The sequence below is a fragment of the Elephantulus edwardii genome, unplaced genomic scaffold, assembly GCF_000299155.1.
Source record: "Elephantulus edwardii isolate Elephantulus edwardi_28Jun2011 unplaced genomic scaffold, EleEdw1.0 scaffold00347, whole genome shotgun sequence".
In the NCBI taxonomy this organism is placed as follows: Eukaryota; Metazoa; Chordata; class Mammalia; order Macroscelidea; family Macroscelididae; genus Elephantulus; species Elephantulus edwardii.
In genome coordinates, this window is record NW_006400097.1 from 1,229,819 (window position 1) to 1,239,774 (window position 9,956).

The following is a 9,956-nucleotide window of genomic DNA, read 5'->3' on the forward strand; positions in this document are numbered from 1 at the left end:
TCAGTTTGGAAACTAAGGTGTACCCGATACAGACCATGGTTTTTTCAATCACTTGCTATGCATCAGAAAGTTGGAAAATGACTAGGGGTGATAGAAGGAGAATTGATGCATTTGAGTTGTTTTGCTGGAGAAGAGTATTGTATATACCATGGACTGTTAAGAGAACAAACAGGTTCATCTTAGAAATGGGTTAAACCAGGCTGCTCCTTGGAGGCAAGGATTCTGAAGCTTTGTCTGACCGTGCTTTGGACCTGTTGCAAGGAAAGACCAGTCCTTGGAGAAAGATGCAATGCTTGGAAGGAAGACCCTCAATGAGATGGACTGATTTAGTGACTAGGATAATGATGGTAAATGTGTCAGAGACAGTAAGATGGGCACACCATGGAGCGGGGTTCAGGGATTTTGTATATAGGGTTGCTACGAGTTGCAGGCAACTTGAGACACATAACAACATAAATGTTTTGTATAACTGATAGATTTAAATTTTATTAATATTTTCTAATTACCCATTTAGTTGGAAAACAATTTCTGTTTAACATTTTCATTTTCGCTTATTTCATTTGTTTCATAACATCAATGTATTATAAATATTCCCCTTATAGCATGGAAACAGCCCAAATGTCCAACCACAAATGACTGAATTGAGAAATTATGGTACATTCACATAATGGAATACTATGCAGCTCACAGGAGTAATGACTTCGTAAATTATTACCTAACTTGAGAAGGACTGGAGACCATTATGCTGAGTGGCACACAAGTATAAATATTGTATATGACAGTAATTATAGAATTAGTATAAGGTAAAAGAGTCCAGGAGGGGTGAGATAGGCTGGAAGTAGAGGGATGTGGATGTACAGAGGAAAGAGGGGATTACACATTGAGATGTGGAATTTGATGGGTGGCGAGGTGAGGGAAATGGAAAGAATTTGTTCGAATTTCTGTTAGAATTTTGTTAACAAACTAATGAAAAGAAAAAAAATCAACTTGGGGAAGGGAGGGAGATGGGGTAAAATGTGCAACAGTGAATGAATGAAAATCTAACTTTTCTGGGAACTTTTGTTAAAATAACAGTTAAAATTAAAAATTTCTATTTAAAAATTTTTAAACAGCAAAATATGTATTAATCATGACTATCATTATTTCAGGATGACTTAAAGAACATGTTGATATACACTTCCACCACTTCTCTCATTCTCACAAATTCTGTTAAGTTTACAAAAACATTTTAGTAAGAAAAAGATCTATCATCTAATCATATATTAAAATGAGAGGAAAAACATTTCTGAGTTTAACACTTTTTTATGGTTGCTTTCCCGTTCTAATGTAAGTTGTATCTCTGTGACACAAATATTAATAGCATTTATCAAAATACAGTAAAAACTTTTTTCCTATTTGTGTGTAAATTAAGATAAAATGTTTGATTTTCCCATTTCAACTAATCAAAGTTTACATCATGTTGACAGAGCCTGACTTTTTCTCCTAGCAGCATTTTACACATTCCTAGTTTAAAATCAGAAAATAAGAGTTTACTTTCTCATTGATGCAAGCATTGATGCGCTAGTCTTGTTTGTATAAACGAAACACATCAGATCATTGATTTTGTCCACAGCAGGATATTTTGTCATAAGCGCTCTCCTTTAAAACTATTGGACCTGAATTATCTTTAACAGAAACACGTTTAGTATTTATTTGATAATATTTGGTTCAAAGTTCAAATTAAAGCATATCTGTTGAAAACTCTATGCAATGTCTGAAAATCCATGTATTGTTTTTAATGTGAATTTGAAATTAATATAAAGAATGATAATTAAATAAACCTATTTTTCTTCATATTAAATATGTCAGTATGACCAGAAGAGGAATAGAAGAGGAAATTTTGTTTTTCAGAGTTAACAATCAAAGCTATATAATTCACTTCTCTCAACAAGGGAGAATAGGGCCCATTATATTTTAGAAAAGTATCAAAGATTGTACAATAATAGAAAGGAGAATAAGACTTCATCATAGAACTTTATAACAAAACTTATGCCTTTTGATTACAGTACGTTTCTTTTCTCCTAGTCTAAATTTTACGGTTTTGAAAAAATTACAAACTATGTACAATTACAGTAACACACTGAGTGTTGTAAGGGACATACATCTACAGGATTAAAGGAAGTTTGTTTTGTATTTTAATTGTATAACCAGCTTACAATGAGCAAAAAGAGTTCAAGAAAATACATTATGGAGTACATTGTTGTCTCTGAAACAAAACTTACTTAGCATTGTTTCCCGCTTATATAAGAACACAAAGAAATTGGTCATTTCACTTCACAGGAACATCTCTCTCTTTTTATATTTTAATTTTAACAAAATATGCAAAGAGTCTATAAAATTTATATCAGACTACTAAATAATACAAAATAATTTACCCTATTTCATAAAATCTTTATTATAAAGCACATTTTGTTGAATGACTGAAAACTTTTACAGTCATGTGATGTATAACACTTTTTTAAGCCACTTTTAAATAGATATTTATCTATGTTCCTATAGGATTTATAATAGAATACAGAAATTCCCCTCAGAGAAACAGCATTGAGAATGCCACTGCTTCCTTCATGTAGCAGCATGTGTATCTCATTCTCCTGTATACAAATGAATCACTCTGCCAGGTATATCATGATACAGTAAATGTTTAATCTACAATTCTATGTCTTGGTAGTCATATTAAATATCTGTGTTGCTAACTATTGCCTGTAGTACATTTTATTTCTAAAAAGTTTCCTATGCAAGAGTGTGTGCTTTGATTCATAGACAGTCGTACTATGCATCTCTTAATTGCTGTATTATTATTTTTTGTTTCACTTTTGTAAAATAATATATAAAAAACATTATGGCTACAAACAACAAAATCAGTGCTGGTATCAGCAGCAAAGGAAAAATTCTATTTGAAAGTGAAACAAGGAGTTAATGAACAACACAAAGCTGAGGTCAGTGAATATTTGTGATTTTGACATGTTAACTTTGAAAATCATAATGATCCTCAAAGAACTTATTAAAACGGTCAGTGTTGACAACACTGAAAGCTGTTGTGGTGGTTGTTGTTGTTATGTGCCATCGAGTCGTTTGCGACTCATAGCGACCCATACAACAGCCCTAAACCCTGCTCTATCCTGTGCCAATCTCATTGCCTCTGACACACCCATCCCGATTACCCCAGTCACTGAATCAATCCACCTCATAGTCTTCCCCTCCTGCACTGTCCCTCCACTCTGTCCAGCATGACATCCCTCTCTAAAGACCTGTCTCTCCTTACAACATGTCCAAAATATGTCAGGTGAAGCCTCAGAATCCTTGCCTCCAAGGAGCCGCCTGGTTTAACCCTCTCTAGGATGAATGTTTGTTTTCTTGGCAGTCCATGGTCCATTCAATACTCTTCTCCAGCACCACAGCTCACAGGCATCAATTCTCCTTCTATCCTCCCTAGTCATTGTCTAACTGTCTGATGCATAACAAGTGATTGCAAAAACCACAGCCTGTGTCAGGCGCATCTTAGTCTCCAGAGAGGCACCATTGCTCTTGAGTACTTTAGAGAGGTCCCTAACCGCAGACTTTCCAATCGCAATACATTTTTTGATTTCCTGACTACTGGTGCCAAGAGTGTTGACCGTGGAGCAGAGCAGACTGAAGCTGTGAACAATCTCTATCTCTTCACCATCCATCCTGATGCTACCGATTGGTCCAGTGGTGAGAATTTTTGTCTTCTTGACATTGAGCCTCAGTCCATATTGAAGGCTGCAGTCCTTGACCCTCTGCAGCAAGCGCATCAGGTCCTCCTCAGTTTCAGCAAGCAGGGTTGTGTCATCTGCATAACACCAATTGTTGATAGATCGTCCACCAATCCTAATGCCATGCTTCTCCTCATAGTGCCCAGCACTGAAAGCTACATGATTAATTAAAACATGAGCAGGACCTATGTCAAGTATGAAGAAATTGTTAATGCTGAGGACTGAAGATCAAACACACATTTCAACACATATTAGATCCATCTAAGGACTTCCATGAACAAAAATCTGAACTATGTTCTATACTCCACCATCCATCCAAATCATCCTAGACACATTTGAGTCCATTGTCTGAATACTGCATCAGTACATGCCATTGAGGGTCTTCACTGTCCCTTCATTTTTCAAGCATGATGTCCTTTTACATTGAATCATATCTAGAAGCAAGATGTCCATAGTGAGAAAAAAGACCATCTTTGTCCCTAGGGTACATTCTGGTTGCACTTTCTCTAAGAAATATCTCTTTGTTGTTTTGACATTCCATGGGATATTCAGCACTCTTTTTCCACACCACAATTCAAACACATCAAATCTTCTTCTGTTATTCATTATCTAGTTCTCAGATGTATAACAACTGATTAGAAAGAATCCTGTGCATTTTAGTCTTTAAAATGATATTATTGTCTCTAAGGACTTTGAAGAGATTCCTGACAGCAAACTTTCCCAATATTCTATGTCTCTCCATCTCCTGATTCCTGATACCAACAGTGTGGTCTATCAAGTCAAACAATAAAAAATAGTTGACATTTTAACCTTTGCTCCACCTATTATGATGTTTCCGATTGATCCAGTGGTTAGGATCTTTGTTTTCTTGATATTGAAATGTAATCTATTTTGAAGGAAGCTCTGGTAGCTTAGTGATAAGAACCTGTGCTCCATGAGAAAAAGATGGGCAATCTCTTTTCTTATGATTAACAGCGTCTGAAAAATTTCTGGATGGTCAACTATGGGTTGGTTCCAACTTTATGGTACTCAACAACAATAGTAACAACAATACATATTGAAGATTGCAGTCTGGATCCAAGGAGGACGAAGGGAGTCAGATCTTCCTAATTTTCAGAAAGCAATGATGTGTCATCTTCATAACAGTTTGTTGATGATCTCTCTTCCAATCTTGATGTCGTATTCTTCTTAATAAAGTTTAGTTTCTCAAATGATTTTATTAGGCAGGAAGATTGAATAAGTACGGAGAGAAGATATAGTCCTGACACTCACCATTTCCAATTTTAAACCAGGCAGTGTTCCTCTGCTTAAACAACAGTTTTTTTGTCTAAGTATAGATTTTTTTATAAGCACAAGTATGTGTTCTGGAATTTCCAGTATTCTCAAGGTTAGCCATAGCATGGTATGATCCACACTGTTAAATACTCTTGCATAGTCAATCAAACACAAATACACATTATTTTCGTATGCTCTGCTTTCAACCAAAAGCAGCCTGACATCAGCAATGGCATCCTTGTTGCCATGACTTTTTCTAAACCTAGCATGAGCTTATAATAGTTCTCTCTAAATGTACTGTTCTTACCATTTTTTGGGTGATATTCAACAATATTTTTTCTGCATATGATATTAACGCTATTGTTTGATAATTTCCACATTCTGTTGGATCACTTGTCTTTGGAATAAGTATTAATATTTTCCAGTCAGTCATACAGGTAACTGGTTTGTTTATTTTTAAAGATATGTTTTAATTGGTTTTCAGGTAATAATTCATTTACATAGTGCTTCATTACGGCACATTGTGTTTTATACAATCTTACAATTAAACTTGAATTATACAATCACTCTTGTATATTGTATTTTATCTAATCAATTACTATTGATCTATGCCTATTCTTTTCCAAATTTCCTGGCACATACTGATGAGCACATCCAGGACTCTGTGAGACCTTTTTCAGTTGTCCTTAAAGAAAAAGTAGGACCAGATTAGTGAAGGGTGCTTACACAATTTCCAAATCACTTAATCTTATTTCATAGAACATATCATAGACATTTTGGAAGGAGGAGTGGCATCCACTTCCTAAAAAACATGCCTCTGGAAACTCTATAAATTTCGATAAATGTTGATAATTGAAAGAAGGGCTTCCTTCTTGCTGTGAATCATGCTCAACTCGAACATTGCTTCCACCACCATGGACATTATTAAATACATGACTATATGCTTTTGGACAGCACTTGAAGTGATATGCGTAGGTCCAATCAAGCCAGATAAGGTTGTTTAAAATATAATAGGAAGGCAAGCCATATTTGGTCCTTCAGCTAGTAACCTGTGTACATTTTTATGAATTCCTTTGAAGATGACCTAATTTCTGTAATTTGTTTAGCATATTTCACCTATTTCCATTGACATGTGCTTCTAATAACATATCTAACACAGCTAGTACAAGTTTGCATTCCTCCTACAATCATTGTGAGAATGATATCATTTACAGTGAATTAGCCATGCTTTTTATTCTTGGGAGACTTCTGTGTTTAAATGAATACTCACACGCTTCATTACAGTATCTCTAAAATACATGCAAACCCTGAGGCATACCAAATTACTGAATTAAGGTGACATAATTCTTAGAAAAAGAGTTCAGTGTTTTGCTCCTAAAATATACCTATGTCTCTAAGGTTCTAACTAATTTATATTGCTAGGGGAACTGCCCCAATTTACTTTGGATTTCAATAAAAAACCTACAGCTGCCTCTAGCTACAGCTCTGATTTGGGACAGCAATACCAGGCAAATTAGTGTTATCATAGTATCATTATTTTTAATAGATTTTTCACTTTATAAGAGCAGAAAAGATTAATAACCAATCTAGCTTTTTCAAGTTGTTGTTACTAAGATAGCTCACCATGATTCCAAGTGGCAGATTAATATTGGTCTACAGCTGGAGTAAAAATAACACATTATTTTATGTATAAGTAAGAGCTTCTCCAAATTCAGGATCATTTTCTAGGTCTCATTTAGTGGTCTGATAATTTACATAAGTGCTGAACATGGTTCAAACTAAAATTAAAGAAAGAAATAATATAATTATGAAAGAAAACATTTTCCCTTTTCTTTTGGTCTTTGTATTTGCAAAATGACAGCTCCAAATTGCTACCTTCTTGCATAAAATAAAGCAACATGATAGAAATGTACATCTAATAAATTTAAATAAGTAGTGGTAAAAAATTGTGTTGTCAACACAATGGCATAAGGTTCTTATCCTCCAATTGCTCTACAGGAGATAGATGGTCAATTTCTTCCCAGGCAATTTACATCTCTGAAAACTCAGTGGAGGATCAGCTACGAGTTGTTTCTGACACGAAGGCATCAGATATAAAATAAATTTTAATTCTGTGATTTTAGTAGCTTTCTAAACGTTAAGAATACTATCAAACTGAATGAGGAATAAGATGAAACAAATTGTAACACTTTATAAACAAACCAAATTATTTTTAAGAGAGTGCTATCCAACTTAGTCTTACTTATATGAGGAATCTTGTCTTATGTACTGTCAAGTCAAAGCAACTTAACTCTGATCCTCCCACAGGTTTTCAGAGGCTATAAATCACATGGAAGGAGATTGCTTTTGTTTCTCATGCAGAGAACCTGGTGGATTCAAACCTGTTATGTGAGGCCAACGGAGAGATTGTTTTTCACTAAATCTGTGGGGCAGCAGAAAAACATATTTTATCTACTAGTTTATTGATCCACTTCCATAATAGCTTGCCTCCGGAAAACCTATGAACCTGGAGAGAGAATGAAAGGCACCCAAGCATAGAGGACTGTCCTTCATAGGGTCGCTATGAGTCGCCTGTGACTCGATGACACTTAACAACAACTAGTTTATTTAGAAAACTTGAATACATATTCGAACAAATTCTTTCAATTTCCCTCACCCTCTCACCCATCAAATTGTACAATCCAATGATTAATACCTCCCCTCCCTCTGCACATCCACAATCCTCTGCTTCCAGCCTCTCCCACCCCTCCTGGATCCTTATACTCATTCTACAATATTGGTTTTATACAATATTTATCCTTGTGGGACTGAGTTCACTTAGTATAATGCTCTCCAGTCCCTTCCAAGTTAGGTAATAATTTACAAAGTTATTGTTCCTGCATGCTGCGTAGTATTCTATTTCTCAACCCATTCATTCATGGTTGGACACAAAAACCCATGATCATCATTTATTTTTGCATATCACAGATATCTCACACATTATATTTATACACTCAATAGAACTTTCTGACTTTAATTGAAAATTCTGGTTGCCAAATAAAAGATGTGTGCTGCAGACCCAAAGGCAACCACTTCAAATTTTCCAGATACCCCTAGAAAAAAACATAGTCAATCTCTTCCTGGGTCGTATATAACTTCTGACAAATTGCCAGAGTGTCAGCTATGAAGCAGTTCTGACTTGACGACAATGAGTTGATTTCAGTTACAACCTTTTCCCTAATACATTTAATGTTAATCTTGGTGACTATTAACAAAGAAGTTAGGCTCCAAGCAGCAGACTTTCAACAGCCTAAACTCTAGTTTCTAAAGCAACCTCGTTTCTGAAAAATTCCTCATTCTTTAAGACACTTTCTCTAACAGGAAGCAATTACTATTTCTGCTTTGGAAAAAGCCCTCACAGGAAAGTTGAACATAGACTTGGAAGTGTTATATTGTTGTTAGGTACCCTCAAGTTGAATAAAACCCATAGTGACTCTATGAACAATAGATTTAAACCCTGTCTTATCTTGTGCTATCCTTACAATTCCTGACATACTAGAATCCATTATAGGAGTCAATCTATCTGATTGAGGGTTTTCCTCTCTTTAGCTGATCCTCCAACTTTCTAAGTATGATGTCCTTTTATAAGGAATAGCCTCTCCTAGCACCATGTCCAAAGTATGTGAAAGTATGTCCCAAGTATGTAAAATTTATCATCTTTGTTTCAAACGAGCACTCTGACTTCACTTTCAATATGTATGTGTTTGTTGTTTTGGCAGGCCATAGGATATTCAGTACACATCTCAAACACCACAGCAAAAAGTCACCAGTTATTTTTCTGTCTCCTTATTCATTGTTCAGTTCTCAGATGTGATGTTGTGTCTGGAGAGAATATTGTTAAGTGGTACAGAACTTGTCTGTCAGTTTGCTGTACTGAGATAACTTAGGGGTGCTGTGGTAAGTTGTTCCACTGGTGTATCAAATGCTATAAGGGTTACTCATGGTGTACACGTTGTGGTGGAACTCCCTGATTAATATAGACTAGGAAGCAGGATGGGAAGCAGGATGGGTAATCTACTTCCTAAATGACAGATCTTTGCCAACCCTATAAACACTGAAGTAATGGCTGGATTAGACACATTTTAGTCCTCAAAATGACATTATTTCTCCTTAAAAATTTGGAAAAGTCTTTAATGGAAGACTTTTCCTGTGCAGTAGTTTTCTTGACAACTGGTATAAAGGGTGCTGATTGTGGGCCCAAGTAAGATGGAATTCTTAACAATTGCAATCTTTTCTCCATCTACCATGATGTTGTCTATTGGTCCAGTGGAGAGAATATTTGTTTTCCTAATGTTGAGATACAATCCATATTGAAGGATGCATTCTGTGACCTTCCACAGCATGTGCTTCAAGTTCTCCTCACTTTCAGCAAACAGAGCTGTGTCAGAGCATAACAAAGGTTATTGATGAGTCTTCCTTAGATCCTGAACACATTCCTCCTCATAGAGTCCAGATTTTTTAACAATTTGCTCAACATAGAGATTGAATAACTATAGATAAAAGATACAACCCTGATGAACTCTTTTTTTAATTTTAAACTGTGTGATGTTCCTTTGCTCTGTTTGCACCACAGTCTCTTGGTCTAGGTGTATATTTTACATAAGGACAGTTTAATCCTTTAGGAATCCCATGCTTCTCAATGTTAGCCAAATCTTGTTATTATCCAAACAGTAAAATGTCTTTGCATCGTCAATAGAGAACAAATAGACATTGTTCTGGTTATTCTCAACATTCAAGCAGAATCGATCCAGCAATTATATCCCTGCTTGCCATGGCCTCTTCTAATTCCTACCTGAATTTCTGGCAGTTCCCTATCTATGTACTATTCTAGCCATTTTTAAATGATTAGCTACAAGTTGCAATGCTTAA